Source organism: Lissotriton vulgaris, unplaced genomic scaffold, assembly GCF_964263255.1.
Source record: "Lissotriton vulgaris unplaced genomic scaffold, aLisVul1.2 SCAFFOLD_811, whole genome shotgun sequence".
In the NCBI taxonomy this organism is placed as follows: Eukaryota; Metazoa; Chordata; class Amphibia; order Caudata; family Salamandridae; genus Lissotriton; species Lissotriton vulgaris.
The window spans coordinates 216,856-243,538 of record NW_028252708.1 but is presented as its reverse complement, the minus strand read 5'-3'; the positions used below and the strand labels follow the sequence as shown (position 1 = coordinate 243,538).

Below are 26,683 nucleotides of genomic sequence, written 5' to 3'. Positions count from 1 at the left end.
GAGATAGAGGGAGGGCGAGAGAGAGATAGAGGGAGGGCGAGAGAGAGATAGAGGGAGGGCGAGAGAGAGATAGAGGGAGGGCGGCGAGAGAGAGAGATAGAGGGAGGGCGAGAGAGAGATAGAGGGAGGGTGAGAGAGAGATAGAGGGAGGGCGAGAGATAGAGGGAGGGCGAGAGATAGAGGGAGGGCGAGAGAGAGAGAGGGAGGGCGAGAGAGAGAGAGGGAGGGCGAGAGAGAGAGGGAGGGCGAGAGAGAGATAGAGGGAGGGCGAGAGAAAGATAGAGGGAGGGCGAGAGATAGAGGGAGGGCGAGAGATAGAGGGAGGGCAAGAGATAGAGGGAGGGCAAGAGATAGAGGGAGGGCAAGAGATAGAGGGAGGGCAAGAGATAGAGGGAGGGCAAGAGATAGAGGGAGGGCAAGAGATAGAGGGAGGGCAAGAGATAGAGGGAGGGCAAGAGATAGAGGGAGGGCAAGAGAGAGAGGGAGGGCAAGAGAGAGAGGGAGGGCAAGAGATAGAGGGAGGGCAAGAGATAGAGGGAGGGCAAGAGATAGAGGGAGGGCAAGAGATAGAGGGAGGGCAAGAGATAGAGGGAGGGCAAGAGATAGAGGGAGGGCAAGAGATAGAGGGAGAAGCATTTCGAGTCACGAGGTAGAGTGACTCCTCATCTTGGTGATAATGCGCACGGGCACCGACTCCATTGTTTACCCGTGGGTGGGTGAGAATGGAGTGAATTTAAGTGTAAGTAAAGAGACGTCCATGCATATCAGAAAGGTCAATGAAACAGCAACGGCCACAGGTATCCGGGGAGAAGGGTGGGCGCATGTGAATCTACAGCCTTACATGCCACAAAGAGATGCTTATAGGGTAAGTAACAATCACTTTGAGGCATCTGTAGTTGTATATACACATGCTTTTCATAGACTATAAAGCAGTGCCCACAAAGCGGAGGCTAACCTGCGAGTGTTGCAGTTGTTGGAAGAGTGTACGTAGCACGACCTGCCTTACATTAGCTTGCATCCATACAATGTTTAGTGAAAGTGTGTGGTGTACACCATGTAGCTGCTTTGCACAGGTCAGCTAGTGGAATGTTGCTTAGGAAAGCCATATAAGCCCCTATATAACGAGTAGAGTGAACTCTAGAGGGCAGGCGTAGGTAAAGTTCTTTTTGCTTTACCATAACATGTTTGGGTGCATTTAACGTTCAATCTGGAAATACCTAATTTGGATATATACATTCCTTTAGGAAGAGGCAAACAAATAATTGTTTTGTCTTTTGAAAAGTTTTAGTTCCATCAGTGCAGTACATAAGGGCTCTTTTGATATCTAATGTATGAAGAGCCCTTTCCGCAACTGAGTCTTGTTGAGGAAAGAATGCTGGCAACTCAATTGATTGATAGAGGTGAAAATGAGAGACAACCTTAGGAAGGTATTTATGGTTGGTGCGAAGGACCAGTACGTCTTTGAGTAGTTGGAAGAAGGGCTCTCCTAAGGTTAATGCCCGGAGCTCACTAACACGTCAGAATTTGAAATACCACCTTCCAAGAGTGAAATTGCAGGGGGGAATTATATAGGGGTTCGAATTGAGGACCCATAAGTCTTGCATGAACAATGTTAAGATTCCATGAGGGTGCAGGTCGAACCCGGGGTGGACTCACCCTTTTAAGTCGTTCCATGAAGGCTTTAAAGACTGGCCCTTTGAACAGAGACGCGTGTTGTCCGTTTTGTAGATAGGCTGTCATTGCAGCACAATGTAATCGTATGGATGTCAATGTGAGCCCAGAGAGCTGCAAATACAACAGGCAACCAATGTTTTGTGGTATACAGCTAGGAGGTTTTTAGTCAACCAGAGTGATTAGGCGCACAACCTGAGTGGCCGCAAAGTGGAATGTAACATGAAGTAAACAGTATAGGCAATAGGGCGAGCGGTAATCCCTCACAACCGCTCGAAGTTAGACCAAGATGATCCACACAAATAACAAAAAACAACACAGCCCCTGCACTATACAATATTAGTCCATTCTTGGTAATGCTGGTGTCATTAGAAATGGTTGGTTGTGTACATCAACACTTTCAGAGTAACATTGAGAATGACAAGCCTTCAAAATGACAAATCAAAGTTCAAAAAGACGTTCCGTTCTTGGTGTGGTGCATCAATTTATTGTTCCTTTAATTGGGCCAACACGTGTTTCATAGCAGGGAACACACTGCGAATCTTCAGGGCCTCATGTGAACACGGGCGAATTAGTGTTGGTCAAGAACACATTGACCGTCATTGGCAAACGGCGCCGGGAACTTCAAGAGGGAGTACTAAATGAATAAGGTGTACCCGCCTACATTCAACCCGAGCACTACCACATTATCGACTCCTCCTGGTTACAGTTCGTATTGTTAACTATCAAGATTCAACTACCACGCGGACAGCGTTTTCGAAAATTTTGAAAGTCCAAACTAATATATATTTCAAGTACCGCCCCAAATGGGTTCTTGACCAACACTAATTCGCCCGTGTTCACATGAGGCCCTGAAGATCCGCAGTGTGTTCCCTGCGATGAAACACGTGTTGGCTCAATTAAAGGAACAATAAATTGATACACCACACCAAGAACGGAACGTCTTTTTGAACTTTGATTTGTCATTTTGAAGGCTTGTCATTCTCGAAATGTTACTCTGAAAGTGTTGATGTACACAACCAACCATTTCTAATGACACCAGCATTACCAAGAATGGACTAATATTGTATAGTGCACGGGCTGTGTTTTTTTTTTTTTAACCAATGTTTTGTACTGTGACATTGAATGGTCAATGCGTTTACTGTGACAGTAACAAATAAATCTTTTCCATTTGGCCACATAGTAAGATCTAGTGGTAGGCCTACGACCTTCTTGGAGAATGGTCAAACTTTCAGGTGGGAGATTAAGGTCGTCGAATTCTATGACCTCAGGAGCCAGATCGCAGGGTTGAGTGCTTTGGGATCTGGATGCCTGATTTCTCCATCGTTCTGAGTGAGAAGCTCTGGCCTGATGTGAAGCTTCTGGTGCGGAACTACAGAGAGGGTCATCAATGTTGTGGACCAAGGATGACCATGTGGGAGCCACGAGTGTGAGTGCGAGAGATGCTTGCCTGAGTTTCTGAACCAGAAATGGAGGGACGGGGACAGGCTGAAACGCATAGTCAAATGCCCCGACCAATTCATCCATAGAGCATTGCCCCTAGATATTGGGAGTGGGAACCTGGAGGTAAAGCCTGGGCATTTGGCGCTGTCTGCGATTGCGAACAGATCTATTTGCGAAATTCCCACTTGTGGAAGTATGGGAGGAGGACTTGTGGGTGGAGTTCCCACTCGTTGACTTGTTGCCGCATCCTGCGAAGGAGGTCAGCAAAATCATTCTGTTTCCAGAAGGTGTTTCGCCAACAAAGGAATGTTGCGACATAGAGCCCAGCTCTAGATGGTCTGAGATATGCGTGACAACTGTTGAGAATGTGCTGCCTCCTTACCCCACCCTCTGTTTTTGTAGATAGTACATGGCTGTTATTTTGTCCGTCCAGACTAGGACAACCTTTCCGATTAGGTGAAGTAGGAAAGTTGTCAATGTTTGGTGAACAGCTTCAAGCTCTAGGTAGTCGATGTAGAGAGTCTGGTGCTTGGCGTCCCAGAGGCCCAGTGCTGTGAGATGTTTTAAGTGTGCACCCCAGCCTGTGAGTGGTGTGTCCGTTGTTGAGTTTTGTGGGGAACAGGGTAGAGAAAAAGCAATAATTTTAACAGGTTGTTGGTGTTCCACCACTGCAGAGAGTGATGAGTGCAGCTGTCTATCAACACTAGATCATGTAATTTACCCTGTGCCTGAGGCCTAAGTCGTGCTAGGCATTCCTGTAATGGACGCAAGTGAAGGCGAGCGTGGGGTACTATGGCAAGGCAGGACATCACCATGCCTACAAGCCAGATAACTGCTCTCACTCTCAGTTGTTGAATGGTCTGAAAAAGTGGCATGAGTGTAGAAAATGTTGGATTCTTGCTGCATTTGGATAAGCTAATCCTACTTGTGTGTTTAGAATAGCTCCCAGGTACGGCTGAACTTGTAGAGGCTGAAGGTGAGAGTTGGCAATTGTTGGACAGGCCTCGTGGAAGGCCCGCTCCCTACCCGCATGACAGGGCCCGGACACCGGCTCTCCCTGTATCCCCAGAAAGAACCATCCCGGCAACCCACCGAGGCAACCCGCAACCCGTCCCTAACGGGACTCCAGCTCCCGAACACCCCAGTATCGGCTGGCCCGGGCTCCCGTCAGCACCATTGCCCCGGCCCAGCCGCCATCTTTGGACACTGCATCACGAGGCCGCGTGGCCTCGGCTCGACCCCAACCCCGGGCCTGGCCAGGCCCCGACATCGAGGCACCACCATCCACCCAGGAGGTGAAGAAACCACTTGGCAGGTCAATGGGAGAAGGAGTGTCAATGGCTCTCCTCCGCCAGGTGTCGATCGCCCCCGGCCTCCCCGGGCGCTGGCTCCACCCCCCTGCTGGGTGTCTGGACTCCCTCATCCCGGACCTCCCGACCTCCAAGTGCAAGGGTCCGGACATCAAAGGGCGCCAGACCTATAACTGGGGGAGCTCCAGAGCAGGAAGGCAGTTGTATCCTGGAGTCGAGAGACACCGAGAAGAACTCATCCTTGACGGACTGCTGGCGCTGCCGCAGCCCTGCCTTGTGAAACCATCTCTGAAGCCTGCTGGCGCTGCCGCGGCCCTCTGCAACGTGCACCTTCGTCTTGGCCTGCTGGCGCTGCCGCGGCCCATCCTTGTGAACCATCGCCTTGGCCTGCTGGCGCTGCCGCAGCCCCTCTGCAACGTGAATCATCCTAGCCTGCTGGCGCTGCCGCGGCCCTCCTTGTTGTAAAGCATTCGTCCTGGCCTGCTGGCGCTGACGCGGCCCTCCTTGCCGAGAACTATCATCCTAGCCTGCTGGCGCTGCAGCGGCCCGACCTTGAAGACCCCTAAGCTCGAGGATTGTGAGCTCCTTCTTGCCGCCCCTGTACCAGACCGGTACCAAGACTGTCCCGCTACCCCTTTCCCTACAGAGACTAGAATTGGGAGGATCCTCGTGTCCTGACCCCACTGAATCATTGATAACCTTGCCTCAAGAACCTTATATAAAGTGTGTAGATCTCATCCTTGTGTGGTGTCCATCTGTGGGGGGGGGAAGTTACTTGTCTGTACGATCGCCGGAGACGGCCCTCACCGGAGGCCTCTCCCCCTGTACTCGGCCGACCCTCCGGGTCCCAGTCTAACAGCTATATTGATGGTAAAGCGGTACAAAAGGGGGTGGTGATGGACGGAGCATCTGAATCAATCAAACACTCACACCCAGTCAAAAGATCTGGGTTTAATCCATCACCGTTCTTTAGCCCACTCTGCCACCCCAGTTCAGACATGGCTATATGCATATCAGTCTGACCCTGTGCCTCATGGGAACAGTCCAGCCAAACTGCCAAGCCATGTCTTCCCTGGACCGGAAACAAGCTTCCGAGGACCGGTTTCTGGCATTTCAGCCGTCTTCAGCCCGGCTTGCTTGAATCCAGTGGCAAAGTGAGCAAGGGACTCACGTCTAAGCCACACTTATGGCGGCCAAAAGCGGTACAAAAGGGGGTGGTGATGGACGGAGCATCTGAATCAATCAAACACTCACACCCAGTCAAAAGATCTGGGTTTAATCCATCACCGTTCTTTAGCCCACTCTGCCACCCCAGTTCAGACATGGCTATATGCAAATCAGTCTGACCCTGTGCCTCATGGGAACAGTCCAGCCGAACTGCCAAGCCATGTCTTCCCTGGACCGGAAACAAGCTTCCGAGGACCGGTTTCTGGCATTCCAGCCGTCTTCAGCCCGGCTTGCTTGAATCCAGTGGCAAAGTGAGCAAGGGACTCACGTCTAAGCCACACTTATGGCGGCCAAAAGCGGTACAAAAGGGGGTGGTGATGGACGGAGCATCTGAATCAATCAAACACTCACACCCAGTCAAAAGATCTGGGTTTAATCCATCACCGTTCTTTAGCCCACTCTGCCACCCCAGTTCAGACATGGCTATATGCATATCAGTCTGACCCTGTGCCTCATGGGAACAGTCCAGCCAAACTGCCAAGCCATGTCTTCCCTGGACCGGAAACAAGCTTCCGAGGACCGGTTTCTGGCATTTCAGCCGTCTTCAGCCCGGCTTGCTTGAATCCAGTGGCAAAGTGAGCAAGGGACTCACGTCTAAGCCACACTTATGGCGGCCAAAAGCGGTACAAAAGGGGGTGGTGATGGACGGAGCATCTGAATCAATCAAACACTCACACCCAGTCAAAAGATCTGGGTTTAATCCATCACCGTTCTTTAGCCCACTCTGCCACCCCAGTTCAGACATGGCTATATGCAAATCAGTCTGACCCTGTGCCTCATGGGAACAGTCCAGCCGAACTGCCAAGCCATGTCTTCCCTGGACCGGAAACAAGCTTCCGAGGACCGGTTTCTGGCATTCCAGCCGTCTTCAGCCCGGCTTGCTTGAATCCAGTGGCAAAGTGAGCAAGGGACTCACGTCTGAGCATACCCTGCCACACTTATGGCGGCCAAAACCGGTACAAAAGGGGGGTGGTGATGGACGGAGCATCTGAATCAATCAAACACTCACACCCAGTCAAAAGATCTGGGGTGGTGTGGAGTGCAAAAAAACAATGGATTTAGGCCCAGATCTCTGAACTGGGGTGAATGTATGACATTGTTCTGCATTCTGTCCAACTAGTGTTTTTGCATTTGTCACCCCAAGTGGGATGGGTATGCTCAGACGTGAGTCCCATGCTCTATACACCACTGGTGTCAAGCTATCCTGGCTGAAGACGGCTGATAGCCAGAAACCGGTCCTAGGATGCTTGATTCCGGTCCAGGAAAGACATGGCTTAATAGTTCGGGCTGGACTGTTCCCATGAGGCACAGGGTCAAGGCTGATTTGCATATGGCCATGTCTGAACTGGGGTGGTGTGGAGTGCAAAAAAACTATGGATTTAGGCCCAGATCTCTGAACTGGGGTGAATGTATGACATTGTTCTGCATTTTGTCCATCAACTAGTGTTTTTGCAATATTGATGGTAAAGCCTAAGTGATGGAGCAGATCTGTGGTACCATGCGCATGTTGCTGGCACTGACGATTAGTAGTGGCTTTAATAAGCAAGTTGTCCAGATAAGGGAATACATGTATGTGACGAAGAGTAGGTGTTTGAAGGGCCCCCATAAAATTTGCTGTTATGGTGTCTTTTTTCATTTTCTCTAGAGTCTGGTCAACTTGAGGCCCAGAAAGATGTTCTTTGTCGAAGGGTACGTTATGTAGATTTTGCTGGACCTCTGGTTTAAACCCAGAAATACGAAGCTGTGCATGGCATCGAAGTAAGATGCTGGTATGGATGCCTATAGCTGCAGTATCAGCAGGGTCTAGGGCACAGTGTTTGGAGGTTTTTTGATATCAGCTTTGCTTCTGAGACAAGTTCCTGTCCTCTCTTTTTGTGTTCCTCTGGGATTTATTGGAGGAGGTCCTCCATTTCATCTCCGTGAGCATTGTCATAGCGAGCAAGTAACCCCATTTAGTTGGCAATACGCCAATGGTTGGCAGATTGAGCTGCCACTCTTTTCCCCGCTACACCAATGCGCTTGCTTTCTTTATCAGGCAGGGGGTGTCTCCGCTAGCCTGAGAGTTAGTACACTTGCAAGCAGTGGTAATTACTAGCTAGTCTGTTTGTAGTTGTCCTGTAATATATGTGGGATCTGGCGGAGATGCCATATATTTTTGATCGACCCGGGGTGTTAATACTCTTGCCCTAACAGGGTCTTTAAAAATGTCCTCAAGAAGGCGAAAAATGCTCTTTTTTGGGGGGTTAAAATTTATTTATTGCTTAAAAAAAAATAAAACAAAACAAAGTGATGGAAATACACTGCTTGCACACACAAACTCTAGGGTGTCATCAATCATATGAATGCACAGAAGATATAATCAAGATCACTAAAGACATCAAAAACAAAGACAGGCGTGGAGCACCAAATTAATGGGCAGAGTTATGAAAGAACACAAGTATAGGAAACAGGGGGAGGTTATGCTTCAAGGAGGGCAGAAGCCGGGCCTGGGGGTGGGGGTTCGGCTTTAATGTGCGAAGGTAATCATGCAGCGGCCCCCAAATATCTTTAGGACGGAAGAGGGAGGTTGCAAGTCTGCGTAGTCTTCAGTAACAGTTTCACAGAATGACATGCTTTTGAGCCAGGCGTGAGCAGAGGGAGCCGCAGCACCGCTCCAGTGAAGGGATACTTCTCGTTTAGCCAAAAGGAAACACATGAAAACAAAGCGGCACAGGGAGAGTGGTATGTCTTTGGTGTAGCTCAAAAGTGGAAGAAGAGGGTTCAGAGATAGCACCATGTCAGCCACTGCAGAGACGTACGCAAAAACAGAGGCACAGTAAGTGTGCATCACAGAGTAGGTCCTAACTGGATGTGCAAAGTCAGCGCCAGTGGAGCTGCATTTGAAGCGTGCGTCAGATCTCGAGGGGTCCAATTTAGTGATGTGCGAGGGCGAAAGGTAGGTGTGGTGGATACATTTAAAGTTCAATCATTTGTGTCTATGATTGCAGGAAATATTCTTAATTTGTGAACAGAAAAATGCCCACAATATATCGGTGCTGGCGTAAAGTGCTCTTTAGCATGGATCAATACTGAGTGGCCCTATGGGTAGATTAAAGTGTTTCAAAGAGCAAATCCTCTTCCAAGGGTTCCTTGTAGAGCTGCACATAATGAAAAGCAGCAGCCCTACCTATTAACTCCTGATCTAATGTTAAAGTATCAGGAGGGAAGGGGCAGGCAGGATATAAAGCTGGGTGTGTGTCCTAGGGGTCATCGTTCCAAAGGTGGTGTGTCCTGCACCATGCCCACCTGTACCATCTCTAAGGAACCCATAAGATAAGATATGTAGGGGATCTTCAGCCGACTGTGAAGGAGACGGTGAGTGTGGTGGTGGAAGAGAGGGTGACTGTGATGGTGGAGATAGTGAGGGTGGAGGAAGAGGCAAGGGGCTAGTGGCTTTGTCCATTTTCTTGGTTTTGCTGGTATGGGTGAGTCAAGAGCCTTCTGGAAAGACAACTGTCTTTTCGGTGGTAGAGGAATAGAAGCCAACGGCTTGGTTAGTAAACGTCCAGTATGAGGCTGGATGTGGATCTGTTTTTGTCGAGGGTCCAGTGTCTCTTGTAGTCTATGGAGAATAGGCTTCACTGTCTTGCCAGTATCTGAATTCTGAGCCGGTTTTGAAGGTTTCGGATCCGAGGCATGTTTTTGTTTCGGCGTCGAAGTTCCACTCAGTGAGGGAGCAGTGGATGTGTTCGGTTGGCTCAGCACCGGGGTGCTGGAAACCGAAGGCTTAAGTTGGTGTTCCAGGACCGAGCCAGAGGGCAGGGCGTCCAAACCAGTTGCTTGTTGCCAACTATGGCAAGAAGACAGTGGTGAACAGAGGGCCTCTTGATGAAGAGGGACTGTGTGTCTCAGGGTGTTCAGCACAGTGTTGAGGGGCAGGGGCAATGTACTCTGAGACTGATGAGCCGGGGAAACGTCCAACATCTCGAGGTTGATGTCTAGGTTGGAGCTGGACCTGCCCTTAATGGAGAACGCCTCTTGAACCAAAAAGAGCACTGTAACTGTCTCGAACCGGAGCAAAGGCACGCATGTTCGAACCAGACGGCAGAAAGAAAACAATCTAACAATGGAGTAAATGCCCATGATCACCAGGAGGACTAGTCACTCCAAACTGTGACTCAAAAGACTTCTTCGATGAAAAACAACTTGCACACATCCGGACCCAACACTAGAGTTGCAGAGCTTGTGTATCTACAGCTCACATGCCTCGAACAGTTGATTTATTAAAGCCGTTTCAATATACACTCACAATTATATAGTTTGGACCCGGATGAGACGACACAGAAAATTATACAGTTGCAAAACATGTGTTGACCTGTTTTCTTTTGTAACCAAAAAACATGTCAAAATAAAAATATTATAAGGTCTTTGCCCCATAAAAAGAAAAAGAAAAAAATTGGTCCTGTGTAAATTTCAATGATTAAAAAAAAGTTTTAAAAAAAAAAAGTTTATCACTCAGGAGAGAAGTCTTAAAAAAATTCTTGCATCGTGATAATACCAGTAAACAGTCACACTAGAGATAGACCTGAAAGATTGTTTCTTTATATGTTTCTTTGAATAATGCCAGGGGCAGGTGCTATGCGAATTGAGGTGTATTAGGTCTGACAAGAGCTCTTCATACCCCACCTCATTTTGTTGTTTAAATGAAGGTTGCTTTTTTAGGATAGAAGAAAGAGGCAGGGTGTAGAGTAGAGGACCGGCAGAGGTGGGAGCTTATAAAGAGGCAGGGTGTAGAGTAGAGGACAGGCAGAGGTGGGAGCTTATAAAGAGGCAGGGTGTAGAGTAGAGGGCAGGCAGAGGTGGGAGCTTATAAAGAGGCAGGGTGTAGAGTAGAGGGCAGGCAGAGGTGGGAGCTTATAAAGAGGCAGGGTGTAGAGTAGAGGACAGGCAGAGGTGGGAGCTTATAAAGAGGCAGGGTGTAGAGTAGAGGACCGGCCGAGGTGGGAGCTTATAAAGAGGCAGGGTGTAGAGTAGAGGACCGGCAGAGGTGGGAGCTTATAAAGAGGCAGGGTGTAGAGTAGAGGGCAGGCAGAGGTGGGAGCTTATAAAGAGGCAGGGTGTAGAGTAGAGGACCGGCAGAGGTGGGAGCTTATACAGAGGCAGGGTGTAGAGTAGAGGACCGGCAGAGGTGGGAGCTTATAAAGAGGCAGGGTGTAGAGTAGAGGGCAGGCAGAGGTGGGAGCTTAGAAAGAGGCAGGGTGTAGAGTAGAGGACAGGCAGAGGTGGGAGCTTATAAAGAGGCAGGGTGTAGAGTAGAGGACCGGCAGAGGTGGGCGCTTATAAAGAGGCAGGGTGTAGAGTAGAGGGCAGGCAGAGGTGGGAGCTTATTGTGAGAAGGTGGCCTGATATGCAGTGGTCACTATTCTAGTGAACACTATGTATCAGTCCAGCAACCCTTATTGATGATTGGTTGTAAGTCAACCTTATAGACCAGCTATCCTAGTAGCGTGGATACGAGCAGTCTAAGGCTAAAGACTCGAGAGGGCGTGTTAAGCCAGCTGTTATACCACATATACCCCTTGAACACCAAGTGAAAGGACACCACACAAGTGTTATGAAAATAAACAGTTATTTATTAAAGATCACAACAGCCCTGTACTCTTTATGAGGACAGGGTACTAAGCACAAACCAAAACTCTTACAAAAATACTTAAGTTAGCACAGTATATACAAATGCCCGAGGGGCACGGAAAACCATATACTTGAAAAGTGGAATGCGAAATTACTAGCAGGTAAGTACAGTACTAATAGGCTTTGGAATCGCTAGGACTTGACTATAGAATCGTTAGATTACTTCTAGGAGACCCAGGGGACTCGGTGCAGTGGGTGCACTCTCACGCGGGATGCGGGACAAAGTCTATGGTAGATAGAATTTGCAAAGTTAGTGTTCTCGGGCGAACCCGACCTGGTAGGGAGAAAACGAAAGTAGATCCTGACCCTTGGATAGTGAGGCTATGCTGGGGCACCGAAATGCCGAAGTTACCTAGCCCAGGGGCTGCAGCTGCATAGGACTCAAAAGACGTCGGGAATCCTCGTTGACGGACCAGGAGCCTGGAAGAAAGAAGTTGCTGGCAGGCGACCAGTGAAGAAAGTTCGGTGGATCCAAGCCTGGATCGATGGAAGATGACACCTGAAAGCAGAGGGGACCAAGTTCGAGACTACTAGCCAGTAGTCAGTGGGCACCAGGAGGGCACCGGATGGTAGCCACCTCGACAAGGCGTGTGGGTGACGCTGGGCTCGGAGATCTCACGGACCAGGAGGCGTTGTCGGTGACCAGGAAGGAGGATCGAGCTGTCCCACGAAGATAGAAACTGTCGGCGTCGCTGGACCCAGGATTGGGCAACAAAGCCTTGGCAAATTCAAGCCCACGCGGTGGACCTAAAATGGCGTCTGGAGTGGACCAGGAGGGTCCGGGGTGCCTCTCTTCAAGAAGGAAGCAAGGGCCAGTCTGGAGCAACCAGACCAGCAGCAGTGATGTCGTCGGGCGTCGTTCAGAAGGCCACAAGCCAGCCGGCTAGTAGCCAAACAACGCGGTGCACAGCAAACAGCAGAAGGGCCCCACGCAGATCGTGGAGATGCAGGGAGGCTGATCTTGGGTGCTGGTGCTGCGCAGGGTTGGGGCTTCTCGGACCCCGAAGCACTCACCAGTGGAAGACTCGGTGGGCTTGGTACAAAGAAGTCGTGCAGTCTTGGCGATCGTCGGTCCCTCGAGGTCTCGTCGCACTCACGGTTCTCAGCTTTGCTGTAGAGGTGAGTAGAGGTCAGAGGTGCCAGGGAAGCCGGGTCTCGTCGAGCTGGGTCGTCGGTTTCGTGAAGAAGGACTTGCAGCAGACCGCAGTGTTCTTAGGATGGTGCCTGCGGATGCAGGGTGACTACTCCTTAGCCACAAGGGAGAATCTTGAAGAAGAAATCTTGATGTCCTTTCGCAGAAAGTCGTGTCTTGATTCCAAAGATGATCTAATTTGAACAGGGGGCCCGCTCCCATCTTTATACTAAAAAAGGGGGCTGACCCGGTGACTAGGTCCTGCCTATGGGTGGGACTAGGAGGGGGGTGGTTACACCCCTCTGCCATGCCGGACTTCCCCAGGCCAGGGGCTGGTGTGCCCCTGGAACTGGTTCAGACTGGCCTATGCGTAGTGAGCACCGGGGTGCCACTCAGCAGTCACCTTCTTGAAAAGCCCTGCCTACCCAGGATACACAAAACCATGTCTGGGACGGTGCTAGCACCGCCCCTGACAGGAAACCCTTTGTCCAGGCTCCCCTCGCTGGAAGGACTCCCAGCTGCAGGGGGTCAGACTCGTGTCTGTGGTGGCAGCATCCATTTTGTGGAGCTGAGGCTTCGTTTAACTTTAACCGGGGTTCACAGTTACATACATGTCGTGTCCCTCTAGAAGGGTGGAATGCTAACCCCGTCGCCAGAATTGGCGAGGGGTTAGTATTCCAATTCGTATGACACCTTACTCGACATGTTTTGATAAAGCAATACCAAAGTTAGCATTTAACCGCGAGGATTATAATGCACTTAACAGTATATGGTATGCGATATCATGGAACAGCTATTAGGACTTGGTTCCGCAAGCTGCAGACAGGCTCAGCTCATGCCAGAGCACCATCTCACACGATTCCAAGCACTCTGCCTTCAGGATTGTCAAGGCCTGCCATAGGAGTGACTGATAGGAATCTGTGTGTCCATTTTAGGGTTAGGTATAGGTATACTACACCTACAGCAAAGTGTGGTTACACGACTTTGCCCCAGCTGTCATGCAGCCAGTTGTGTCAAATTTAGGAGGCCAGCCAGGGGTGGCATAATACATGCTGCAGCCCCTGGCAGCCCTGGGTACACCTATGCCCTGAGTTACAGGGTCTGATAAGGTGGCCCAGTACCAATTGGAAATGCACCTAGGGTACATGGAATCCATTTTAAAGAGAGAGCAGTAGGCCTGGGGTCCTGATTGGCAGGGTCCCAGGTCGACTATGTCCAAAACCAGCTAAAACACAAGGCAAAAAGTTGGGGGCAACCATAGTCAGGATGTACCTTCCTACACTTATAAAGAGGCAGGGTGGAGCAGAGGACCGGCAGAGGTGGGAGCTTAGAAAGAGGCAGGGTGTAGAGTAGAGGACAGGCAGAGGTGGGAGCTTATAAAAAGGCAGGGTGTAGAGTAGAGGACAGGCAGAGGTGGAAGCTTATAAAGAGGCAGGGTGTAGAGTAGAGGACAGGCAGAGGTGGAAGCTTATAAAGAGGCAGGGTGTAGAGTAGAGGACCGGCATAGGTGGGAGCTTATACAGAGCAGGGTGGAGAGTAGAGGACAGGCAGAGGTGGGAGCTTATAAAGAGCAGGGTGTAGAGTAGAGGACAGGCTGACGTGGGAGCTTATAAAGAGGAAGGGTGTAGAGTAGAGGGCAGGCAGAGGTGGGAGCTTATAAAGAGGCAGGGTGTAGAGTAGAGGACAGGCAGAGGTGGGAGCTTATAAAGAGGCAGGGTGTAGAGTAGAGGGCAGGCAGAGGTGGGAGCTTATAAAGAGGCAGGGTGTAGAGTAGAGGACAGGCAGAGGTGGAAGCTTATAAAGAGGCAGGGTGTAGAGTAGAGGACCGGCATAGGTGGGAGCTTATAAAGAGGCAGGGTGTAGAGTAGAGGATCGGCAGAGGTGGGAGCTTATAAAGAGGCAGGGTGTAGAGTAGAGGACAGGCTGACGTGGGAGCTTATAAAGAGGAAGGGTGTAGAGTAGAGGGCAGGCAGAGGTGGGAGCTTAGAAAGAGGCAGGGTGTAGAGTAGAGGACAGGCAGAGGTGGGAGCTTATAAAAAGGCAGGGTGTAGAGTAGAGGACAGGCAGAGGTGGGAGCTTATAAAAAGGCAGGGTGTAGAGTAGAGGACAGGCAGAGGTGGAAGCTTATAAAGAGGCAGGGTGTAGAGTAGAGGACCGGCATAGGTGGGAGCTTATACAGAGCAGGGTGGAGAGTAGAGGACAGGCAGAGGTGGGAGCTTATAAAGAGCAGGGTGTAGAGTAGAGGACAGGCTGACGTGGGAGCTTATAAAGAGGAAGGGTGTAGAGTAGAGGACAGGCAGAGGTGGGAGCTTATAAAGAGGCAGGGTGTAGAGTAGAGGGCAGGCAGAGGTGGGAGCTTATAAAGAGGCAGGGTGTAGAGTAGAGGACAGGCAGAGGTGGAAGCTTATAAAGAGGCAGGGTGTAGAGTAGAGGACCGGCATAGGTGGGAGCTTATAAAGAGGCAGGGTGTAGAGTAGAGGATCGGCAGAGGTGGGAGCTTATAAAGAGGCAGGGTGTAGAGTAGAGGACAGGCTGACGTGGGAGCTTATAAAGAGGAAGGGTGTAGAGTAGAGGGCAGGCAGAGGTGGGAGCTTATAAAGAGGCAGGGTGTAGAGTAGAGGACAGGCTGACGTGGGAGCTTATAAAGAGGAAGGGTGTAGAGTAGAGGGCAGGCAGAGGTGGGAGCTTATAAAGAGGCAGGGTGTAGAGTAGAGGACAGGCAGAGGTGGGAGCTTATAAAGAGGCAGGGTGTAGAGTAGAGGGCAGGCAGAGGTGGGAGCTTATAAAGAGGCAGGGTGTAGAGTAGAGGACAGGCAGAGGTGGAAGCTTATAAAGAGGCAGGGTGTAGAGTAGAGGACCGGCATAGGTGGGAGCTTATAAAGAGGCAGGGTGTAGAGTAGAGGATCGGCAGAGGTGGGAGCTTATAAAGAGGCAGGGTGTAGAGTAGAGGACAGGCTGACGTGGGAGCTTATAAAGAGGAAGGGTGTAGAGTAGAGGGCAGGCAGAGGTGGGAGCTTATAAAGAGGCAGGGTGTAGAGTAGAGGACAGGCTGACGTGGGAGCTTATAAAGAGGAAGGGTGTAGAGTAGAGGGCAGGCAGAGGTGGGAGCTTATAAAGAGGCAGGGTGTAGAGTAGAGGACAGGCTGACGTGGGAGCTTATAAAGAGGAAGGGTGTAGAGTAGAGGGCAGGCAGAGGTGGGAGCTTATAAAGAGGCAGGGTGTAGAGTAGAGGACAGGCAGAGGTGGGAGCTTATAAAGAGGCAGGGTGTAGAGTAGAGGGCAGGCAGAGGTGGGAGCTTATAAAGAGGCAGGGTGTAGAGTAGAGGACAGGCAGAGGTGGAAGCTTATAAAGAGGCAGGGTGTAGAGTAGAGGATCGGCATAGGTGGGAGCTTATAAAGAGGCAGGGTGTAGAGTAGAGGATCGGCAGAGGTGGGAGCTTATAAAGAGGCAGGGTGTAGAGTAGAGGACAGGCAGAGGTGGGAGCTTATAAAGAGGCAGGGTGTAGAGTAGAGGACAGGCAGAGGTGGGAGCTTATAAAGAGGCAGGGTGTAGAGTAGAGGATCGGCAGAGGTGGGAGCTTATAAAGAGGCAGGGTGTAGAGTAGAGGACAGGCAGAGATGGGAGCTTATAAACAGGCAGGGTGTAGAGTAGAGGATCGGCAGAGGTGGGAGCTTATAAAGAGGCAGGGTGTAGAGTAGAGGGCAGGCAGAGGTGGGAGCTTATAAAGAGGCAGGGTGTAGAGTAGAGGACAGGCAGAGGTGGGAGCTTATAAAGAGGCAGGGTGGAGCAGAGGACCGGCAGAGGTGGGAGCTTATAAAGAGGCAGGGTGTAGAGTAGAGGGCAGGCAGAGGTGGGAGCTTATACAGAGGCAGGGTGTAGAGTAGAGGGCAGGCAGAGGTGGAAGCTTATAAAGAGGCAGGGTGTAGAGTAGAGGACAGGCAGAGGTGGGAGCTTATAAAGAGGCAGGGTGTAGAGTAGAGGATCGGCCGAGGTGGGAGCTTATACAGAGCAGGGTGTAGAGTAGAGGACAGGCAGAGGTGGGAGCTTATAAAGAGCAGGGTGTAGAGTAGAGGACAGGCTGACGTGGGAGCTTATAAAGAGGAAGGGTGTAGTCAAGTCAAGTCAAGTCATAAAATTTATATAGCGCACTACATACCCAGAGGGTTTCAAGGCGCTTAGGAAGGGGGGGAGGATTATTTGTCAAATATCCACGTTTTAAGCTGCTTTCTGAACGCTAGGTGATTCTGGGTGAGGCGAAGGTAAGCGGGGAGTGAGTTCCATGTCTTGGCAGCCAGGTATGAGAAGGATCTGCCTCCCATGGTGGTCTTGTTGATGCGAGGTACAGTGGCGAAGGCTTGACTGGAAGAACGTAGTTGGCGGGAGGGGGTGTAGAAGGACAGTCGAGAGTTGAGGCAATCTGGTCCGATGTCGTAGAGTGATTTGTGTGCGTGGGTAAGCAGTCGGAAAGTGATCCTCTTATTGACGGGTAGCCAGTGGAGGTCTTTAAGGTGACCAGAGATGTGTTTGTTGCGTGGGATGTCTAATATGAGCCTGGCTGAGGCGTTTTGGATTCGTTGTAGTTTTTTCTGGAGTTTAGCGGTGGTACCTGCGTAGAGGGTGTTTCCGTAGTCCAGTCGGCTCGTGACTAGAGCGTGGGTGACTGTTTTCCTTGTTTCGGTGGGGATCCAGCGAAATGTTTTTCTGAGCATGCGAAGAATGTTAAAGCAGGAAGAGGATACGGCGCTGACTTGTCTGTTCATTGAGAGTGAAGAATCCAGGATGACGCCTAGGTTCCGTGCGTGGTCTGTCGGGGTGGGTGCATTTCCGAGGGCTTCTGGCCACCAGGAGTCGTCCCATGCAGAGGGGGAATTACCTAAGATGAGGACTTCTGTTTTGTCTGAGTTCAGTTTCAGACGGCTGTGTTTCATCCATTCGGCGACTTCTTTCATTCCTTCGTGTAGGTTAGTTTTGGCGGTGCTGGGGTCCTTGGTGAGAGAAAGGATCAGTTGAGTGTCATCCGCGTAAGAGATGATGTTGAGGTTGTGTTGGCGGGCGATGGCCGCGAGGGGGCTCATGTATACGTTGAAGAGGGTGGGACTGAGTGAGGATCCTTGTGGTACGCCGCAGATGATTTCAGAGGCCTCGGACTTGAATGGTGGGAGGCGGACTCTCTGGGTTCTTCCGGTGAGGAACGAGGTGATCCATTCCAGTGCCTTTCCTTGGATTCCGATGTTTCTGAGGCGTTGTAAAAGGGTGCTGTGGCAGACTGTGTCGAAGGCTGCAGAGAGGTCGAGGAGGATGAGGGCGACTGTGTCTCCATTGTCCAGTAGAGTTCGAATGTCGTCTGTTGCTGCGATGAGGGCGGTCTCAGTGCTGTGTTTGGCTCGGAATCCAGATTGTGAGGGGTCGAGGGATTTGTTGGCTTCGAGGAAAGCGGCGAGCTGGTTGTTGACAGCTTTCTCGATGACTTTGGCCGGGAATGGAAGAAGCGAGATGGGGCGGTAGTTTTTGAGTTCGGTGGGGTCTGCTGTTGGTTTTTTCAGAAGGGCGGTGAGTTCAGCGTGTTTCCAGTCTTCTGGGAAGGTAGCGGAGTTGAAGGAGCAGTTGATGACGTCTCAGAGGTGCGGGGCTATGACGGAGTCTGCTTTGTTGAAGATGTGGTGAGGGCATGGGTCTGTGGGGGATCCAGAGTGGATGGAATTCATCAGGCGGATGGTGTCCTCAGTGGAGATTGGGTTCCAGGCGTTAAGGGTGTTAACGGGGGGAAGATGGTCAGCTGATGGTAAGGTGGGTTGGCTTCCGGGTTGGTTGTCAAAGCTGTTGTGGATGTCAGCAATTTTGTTGTGGAAAAAAGAGGCTAGGGAATCGCAGAGGGTTTGAGAGGGGGTGATGTCGTTGGAGTTGGCCGAGGGGTTGGAAAATTCCTTGACGATGTTGAAAAGTTCCTTGCTGTTGTGGGCGTTGTTGTCAAGTCGATCCTTGAATGCTGTTTTCTTGGCTTTTCGGCAGGCAGAGGTGGGAGCTTATAAAGAGGCAGGGTGTAGAGTAGAGGACAGGCAGAGGTGGGAGCTTATAAAGAGGCAGGGTGTAGAGTAGAGGACAGGCAGAGGTGGAAGCTTATAAAGAGGCAGGGTGTAGAGTAGAGGACCGGCATAGGTGGGAGCTTATAAAGAGGCAGGGTGTAGAGTAGAGGATCGGCAGAGGTGGGAGCTTATAAAGAGGCAGGGTGTAGAGTAGAGGACAGGCAGAGGTGGGAGCTTATAAAGAGGCAGGGTGTAAAGTAGAGGACAGGCAGAGGTGGGAGCTTATAAAGAGGCAGGGTGTAGAGTAGAGGATCGGCAGAGGTGGGAGCTTATAAAGAGGCAGGGTGTAGAGTAGAGGGCAGGCAGAGGTGGGAGCTTATAAAGAGGCAGGGTGTAGAGTAGAGGGCAGGCAGAGGTGGGAGCTTATAAAGAGGGAGGGTGTAAAGTAGAGGACAGGCAGAGGTGGGAGCTTATAAAGAGGCAGGGTGTAGAGTAGAGGGCAGGCAGAGGTGGGAGCTTATAAAGAGGCAGGGTGTAGAGTAGAGGGCAGGCAGAGGTGGGAGCTTATGAAGAGGCAGGGTGGAGCAGAGGACCGGCAGAGGTGGGAGCTTATAAAGAAGCAGGGTGTAGAGTAGAGGGCAGGCAGAGGTGGGAGCTTATAAAGAGGCAGGGTGTAGAGTAGAGGACCGGCAGAGGTGGGAGCTTAGAAAGAGGCAGGGTGTAGAGTAGAGGACAGGCAGAGGTGGGAGCTTATACAGAGGCAGGGTGGAGCAGTGGACCGGCAGAGGTGGGAGCTTATAAAGAGGCAGGGTGTAGAGTAGAGGACCGGCAGAGGTGGGAGCTTATAAAGAGGCAGGGTGTAGAGTAGAGGGCAGGCAGAGGTGGGAGCTTATAAAGAGGCAGGGTGTAGAGTAGAGGACAGGCAGAGGTGGGAGCTTATAAAGAGGCAGGGTGTAGAGTAGAGGACAGGCAGAGGTGGGAGCTTATACAGAGGCAGGGTGGAGCAGAGGACCGGCAGAGGTGGGAGCTTATAAAGAGGCAGGGTGTAGAGTAGAGGACAGGCAGAGCTGGAAGCTTATAAAGAGGCAGGGTGTAGAGTAGAGGACAGGCAGAGGTGGAAGCTTATAAAGAGGCAGGGTGTAGAGTAGAGGACCGGCAGAAGTGGGAGCTTATAAAGAGGCAGGGTGTAGAGTAGAGGGCAGGCAGAGGTGGGAGCTTATACAGAGGCAGGGTGGAGCAGAGGACCGGCAGAGGTGGGAGCTTATAAAGAGGCAGGGTGTAGAGTAGAGGACCGGCAGAGGTGGGAGCTTAGAAAGAGGCAGGGTGTAGAGTAGAGGACAGGCAGAGGTGGGAGCTTATAAAGAGGCAGGGTGTAGAGTAGAGGGCAGGCAGAGGTGGGAGCTTATAAAGAGGCAGGGTGTAGAGTAGAGGGCAGGCAGAGGTGGGAGCTTATAAAGAGGCAGGGTGTAGAGTAGAGGGCAGGCAGAGGTGGGAGCTTATAAAGAGGCAGGGTGTAGAGTAGAGGGCAGGCAGAGGTGGGAGCTTATAAAGAGGCAGGGTGTAGAGTAGAGGGCAGGCAGAGGTGGGAGCTTATAAAGAGGGAGGGTGTAAAGTAGAGGACAGGCAGAGGTGGGAGCTTATAAAGAGGCAGGGTGTAGAGTAGAGGGCAGGCAGAGGTGGGAGCTTATAAAGAGGCAGGGTGTAGAGTAGAGGGCAGGCAGAGGTGGGAGCTTATGAAGAGGCAGGGTGGAGCAGAGGACCGGCAGAGGTGGGAGCTTATAAAGAAGCAGGGTGTAGAGTAGAGGGCAGGCAGAGGTGGGAGCTTATAAAGAGGCAGGGTGTAAAGTAGAGGACAGGCAGAGGTGGGAGCTTATACAGAGGCAGGGTGGAGCAGTGGACCGGCAGAGGTGGGAGCTTATAAAGAGGCAGGGTGTAGAGTAGAGGACCGGCAGAGGTGGGAGCTTATAAAGAGGCAGGGTGTAGAGTAGAGGGCAGGCAGAGGTGGGAGCTTATAAAGAGGCAGGGTGTAGAGTAGAGGGCAGGCAGAGGTGGGAGCTTATAAAGAGGCAGGGTGTAGAGTAGAGGACAGGCAGAGGTGGGAGCTTATACAGAGGCAGGGTGGAGCAGAGGACCGGCAGAGGTGGGAGCTTATAAAGAGGCAGGGTGTAGAGTAGAGGACAGGCAGAGGTGGAAGCTTATAAAGAGGCAGGGTGTAGAGTAGAGGACAGGCAGAGGTGGAAGCTTATAAAGAGGCAGGGTGTAGAGTAGAGGACCGGCAGAGGTGGGAGCTTATAAAGAGGCAGGGTGTAGAGTAGAGGGCAGGCAGAGGTGGGAGCTTATACAGAGGCAGGGTGGAGCATAGGACCGGCAGAGGTGGGAGCTTATAAAGAGGCAGGGTGTAGAGTAGAGGACCGGCAGAGGTGGGAGCTTAGAAAGAGGCAGGGTGTAGAGTAGAGGACAGGCAGAGGTGGGAGCTTATAAAGAGGCAGGGTGTAGAGTAGAGGGCAGGCAGAGGTGGGAGCTTATAAAGAGGCAGGGTGTAGAGTAGAGGGCAGGCAGAGGTGGGAGCTTATAAAGAGGCAGGGTGTAGAGTAGAGGGCAGGCAGAGGTGGGAGCTTATAAAGAGGCAGGGTGTAGAGTAGAGGGCAGGCAGAGGTGGGAGCTTATAAAGAGGCAGGGTGTAGAGTAGAGGGCAGGCAGAGGTGGGAGCTTATAAAGAGGCAGGGTGTAGAGTAGAGGGCAGGCAGAGGTGGGAGCTTATAAAGAGGGAGGGTGTAAAGTAGAGGACAGGCAGAGGTGGGAGCTTATAAAGAGGCAGGGTGTAGAGTAGAGGGCAGGCAGAGGTGGGAGCTTATAAAGAGGCAGGGTGTAGAGTAGAGGGCAGGCAGAGGTGGGAGCTTAGAAAGAGGCAGGGTGTAGAGTAGAGGACAGGCAGAGGTGGGATCTTAGAAAGACGCAGGGTGTAGAGTAGAGGACAGGCAGAGGTGGGAGCTTATAAAGAGGAAGGGTGTAGAGTAGAGGGCAGGCAGAGGTGGGAGCTTATAAAGAGGCAGGGTGTAGAGTAGAGGACAGGCAGAGGTGGGAGCTTATAAAGAGGCAGGGTGTAGAGTAGAGGGCAGGCAGAGGTGGGAGCTTAGAAAGAGGCAGGGTGTAGAGTAGAGGACAGGCAGAGGTGGAAGCTTATAAAGAGGCAGGGTGTAGAGTAGAGGACCGGCATAGGTGGGAGCTTATAAAGAGGCAGGGTGTAGAGTAGAGGATCGGCAGAGGTGGGAGCTTATAAAGAGGCAGGGTGTAGAGTAGAGGACAGGCAGAGGTGGGAGCTTATAAAGAGGCAGGGTGTAGAGTAGAGGATCGGCAGAGGTGGGAGCTTATAAAGAGGCAGGGTGTAGAGTAGAGGACAGGCAGAGGTGGGAGCTTATAAACAGGCAGGGTGTAGAGTAGAGGACCGGCAGAGGTGGGAGCTTATAAAGAGGCAGGGTGTAGAGTAGAGGACAGGCAGAGGTGGGAGCTTATAAAGAGGCAGGGTGTAGAGTAGAGGGCAGGCAGAGGTGGGAGCTTATAAAGAGGCAGGGTGTAGAGTAGAGGACAGGCAGAGGTGGGAGCTTATAAAGAGGCAGGGTGGAGCAGAGGACCGGCAGAGGTGGGAGCTTATAAAGAGGCAGGGTGTAGAGTAGAGGGCAGGCAGAGGTGGGAGCTTATACAGAGGCAGGGTGTAGAGTAGAGGGCAGGCAGAGGTGGAAGCTTATAAAGAGGCAGGGTGTAGAGTAGAGGACAGGCAGAGGTGGGAGCGTATAAAGAGGCAGGGTGTAGAGTAGAGGGCAGGCAGAGGTGGGAGCTTATAAAGAGGCAGGGTGTAGAGTAGAGGGCAGGCAGAGGTGGGAGCTTATAAAGAGGCAGGGTGTAGAGTAGAGGGCAGGCAGATGTGGGAGCTTATAAAGAGGCAGGGTGTAGAGTAGAGGGCAGGCAGAGGTGGGAGCTTATAAAGAGGCAGGGTGTAGAGTAGAGGGCAGGCAGAGGTGGGAGCTTATAAAGAGGGAGGGTGTAAAGTAGAGGACAGGCAGAGGTGGGAGCTTATAAAGAGGCAGGGTGTAGAGTAGAGGGCAGGCAGAGGTGGGAGCTTATAAAGAGGCAGGGTGTAGAGTAGAGGGCAGGCAGAGGTGGGAGCTTATGAAGAGGCAGGGTGGAGCAGAGGACCGGCAGAGGTGGGAGCTTATAAAGAAGCAGGGTGTAGAGTAGAGGGCAGGCAGAGGTGGGAGCTTATAAAGAGGCAGGGTGTAGAGTAGAGGACAGGCAGAGGTGGGAGCTTATACAGAGGCAGGGTGGAGCAGTGGACCGGCAGAGGTGGGAGCTTATAAAGAGGCAGGGTGTAGAGTAGAGGGCAGGCAGAGGTGGGAGCTTATAAAGAGGCAGGGTGTAGAGTAGAGGACCGGCAGAGGTGGGAGCTAATAAAGAGGCAGGGTGTAGAGTAGAGGGCAGGCAGAGGTGGGAGCTTATAAAGAGGCACGGTGTAGAGTAGAGGGCAGGCAGAGGTGGGAGCTTATAAAGAGGCAGGGTGTAGAGTAGAGGACAGGCAGAGGTGGGAGCTTATACAGAGGCAGGGTGGAGCAGAGGACCGGCAGAGGTGGGAGCTTATAAAGAGGCAGGGTGTAGAGTAGAGGACAGGCAGAGGTGGAAGCTTATAAAGAGGCAGGGTGTAGAGTAGAGGACAGGCAGAGGTGGAAGCTTATAAAGAGGCAGGGTGTAGAGTAGAGGACCGGCAGAGGTGGGAGCTTATAAAGAGGCAGGGTGTAGAGTAGAGGGCAGGCAGAGGTGGGAGCTTATACAGAGGCAGGGTGGAGCAGAGGACCGGCAGAGGTGGGAGCTTATAAAGAGGCAGGGTGTAGAGTAGAGGGCAGGCAGAGGTGGGAGCTTAGAAAGAGGCAGGGTGTAGAGTAGAGGACAGGCAGAGGTGGGATCTTAGAAAGAGGCAGGGTGTAGAGTAGAGGACAGGCAGAGGTGGGAGCTTATAAAGAGGAAGGGTGTAGAGTAGAGGGCAGGCAGAGGTGGGAGCTTATAAAGAGGCAGGGTGTAGAGTAGAGGACAGGCAGAGGTGGGAGCTTATAAAGAGGCAGGGTGTAGAGTAGAGGGCAGGCAGAGGTGGGAGCTTATAAAGAGGCAGGGTGTAGAGTAGAGGACAGGCAGAGGTGGAAGCTTATAAAGAGGCAGGGTGTAGAGTAGAGGACCGGCATAGGTGGGAGCTTATAAAGAGGCAGGGTGTAGAGTAGAGGATCGGCAGAGGTGGGAGCTTATAAAGAGGCAGGGTGTAGAGTAGAGGACAGGCAGAGGTGGGAGCTTATAAAGAGGCAGGGTGTAGAGTAGAGGATCGGCAGAGGTGGGAGCTTATAAAGAGGCAGGGTGTAGAGTAGAGGACAGGCAGAGGTGGGAGCTTATAAACAGGCAGGGTGTAGAGTAGAGGATCGGCAGAGGTGGGAGCTTATAAAGAGGCAGGGTGTAGAGTAGAGGACAGGGAGAGGTGGGAGCTTATAAAGAGGCAGGGTGTAGAGTAGAGGGCAGGCAGAGGTGGGAGCTTATAAAGAGGCAGGGTGTAGAGTAGAGGACAGGCAGAGGTGGGAGCTTATAAAGAGGCAGGGTGGAGCAGAGGACCGGCAGAGGTGGGAGCTTATAAAGAGGCAGGGTGTAGAGTAGAGGGCAGGCAGAGGTGGGAGCTTATACAGAGGCAGGGTGTAGAGTAGAGGGCAGGCAGAGGTGGAAGCTTATAAAGAGGCAGGGTGTAGAGTAGAGGACAGGCAGAGGTGGGAGCGTATAAAGAGGCAGGGTGTAGAGTAGAGGGCAGGCAGAGGTGGGAGCTTATAAAGAGGCAGGGTGTAGAGTAGAGGGCAGGCAGAGGTGGGAGCTTATAAAGAGGCAGGGTGTAGAGTAGAGGGCAGGCAGATGTGGGAGCTTATAAAGAGGCAGGGTGTAGAGTAGAGGGCAGGCAGAGGTGGGAGCTTATAAAGAGGCAGGGTGTAGAGTAGAGGGCAGGCAGAGGTGGGGGCTTATAAAGAGGGAGGGTGTAAAGTAGAGGACAGGCAGAGGTGTGAGCTTATAAAGAGGCAGGGTGTAGAGTAGAGGGCAGGCAGAGGTGGGAGCTTATAAAGAGGCAGGGTGTAGAGTAGAGGGCAGGCAGAGGTGGGAGCTTATGAAGAGGCAGGGTGGAGCAGAGGACCGGCAGAGGTGGGAGCTTATAAAGAAGCAGGGTGTAGAGTAGAGGGCAGGCAGAGGTGGGAGCTTATAAAGAGGCAGGGTGTAGAGTAGAGGACAGGCAGAGGTGGGAGCTTATACAGAGGCAGGGTGGAGCAGTGGACCGGCAGAGGTGGGAGCTTATAAAGAGGCAGGGTGTAGAGTAGAGCACCGGCAGAGGTGGGAGCTTATAAAGAGGCAGGGTGTAGAGTAGAGGGCAGGCAGAGGTGGGAGCTTATAAAGAGGCAGGGTGTAGAGTAGAGGGCAGGCAGAGGTGGGAGCTTATAAAGAGGCAGGGTGTAGAGTAGAGGACAGGCAGAGGTGGGAGCTTATACAGAGGCAGGGTGTAGAGTAGAGGACCGGCAGAGGTGGGAGCTTATAAAGAGGCAGGGTGGAGCAGAGGACCGGCAGAGGTGGGAGCTTATAAAGAGGCAGGGTGTAGAGTAGAGGACAGGCAGAGGAGGAAGCTTATAAAGAGGCAGGGTGTAGAGTAGAGGACAGGCAGAGGTGGAAGCTTATAAAGAGGCAGGGTGTAGAGTAGAGGACCGGCAGAGGTGGGAGCTTATAAAGAGGCAGGGTGTAGAGTAGAGGGCAGGCAGAGGTGGGAGCTTATACAGAGGCAGGGTGGAGCAGAGGTCCGGCAGAGGTGGGAGCTTATAAAGAGGCAGGGTGTAGAGTAGAGGACCGGCAGAGGTGGGAGCTTAGAAAGAGGCAGGGTGTAGAGTAGAGGACAGGCAGAGGTGGGAGCTTATAAAGAGGCAGGGTGTAGAGTAGAGGGCAGGCAGAGGTGGGAGCTTATAAAGAGGCAGGGTGTAGAGTAGAGGGCAGGCAGAGGTGGGAGCTTATAAAGAGGCAGGGTGTAGAGTAGAGGGCAGGCAGAGGTGGGAGCTTATAAAGAGGCAGGGTGTAGAGTAGAGGACAGGCAGAGGTGGGAGCTTATACAGAGGCAGGGTGGAGCAGTGGACCGGCAGAGGTGGGAGCTTATAAAGAGGCAGGGTGTAGAGTAGAGGGCAGGCAGAGGTGGGAGCTTATAAAGAGGCAGGGTGGAGCAGAGGACCGGCAGAGGTGGGAGCTTATAAAGAGGCAGGGTGTAGAGTAGAGGGCAGGCAGAGGTGGGAGCTTATACAGAGGCAGGGTGGAGCAGAGGACCGGCAAAGGTGGGAGCTTATACAGAGGCAGGGTGGAGCAGAGGACCGGCAGAGGTGGGAGCTTATAAAGAGGCAGGGTGTAGAGTAGAGGACAGGCAGAGGTGGAAGCTTATAAAGAGGCAGGGTGTAGAGTAGAGGACCGGCAGAGGTGGGAGCTTAGAAAGAGGCAGGGTGTAGAGTAGAGGACAGGCAGAGGTGGGAGCTTATAAAGAGGCAGGGTGTAGAGTAGAGGGCAGGCAGAGGTGGGAGCTTATAAAGAGGCAGGGTGTAGAGTAGAGGGCAGGCAGAGGTGGGAGCTTATAAAGAGGCAGGGTGTAGAGTAGAGGGCAGGCAGAGGTGGGAGCTTATAAAGAGGCAGGGTGGAGCAGAGGACCGGCAGAGGTGGGAGCTTATAAAGAGGCAGGGTGTAGAGTAGAGGGCAGGCAGAGGTGGGAGCTTATAAAGAGGCAGGGTGTAGAGTAGAGGACAGGCAGAGGTGGGAGCTTATACAGAGGCAGGGTGGAGCAGTGGACCGGCAGAGGTGGGAGCTTATAAAGAGGCAGGGTGTAGAGTAGAGGACCGGCAGAGGTGGGAGCTTATAAAGAGGCAGGGTGTAGAGTAGAGGGCAGGCAGAGGTGGGAGCTTATAAAGAGGCAGGGTGTAGAGTAGAGGGCAGGCAGAGGTGGGAGCTTATAAAGAGGCAGGGTGTAGAGTAGAGGACAGGCAGAGGTGGGAGCTTATACAGAGGCAGGGTGGAGCAGAGGACCGGCAGAGGTGGGAGCTTATAAAGAGGCAGGGTGTAGAGTAGAGGACAGGCAGAGGTGGAAGCTTATAAAGAGGCAGGGTGTAGAGTAGAGGAC

General features: G+C 52.1%; 1 protein-coding gene across 2 annotated transcripts in view; it reads right to left on the bottom strand.

The window, feature by feature from the left end:
- LOC147662067 (kinesin light chain 1-like) overlaps positions 1–26,683 on the bottom strand; it is a 427,072-nt gene that overhangs the window by 189,817 nt on the left and 210,572 nt on the right. The window lies entirely within an intron of this gene.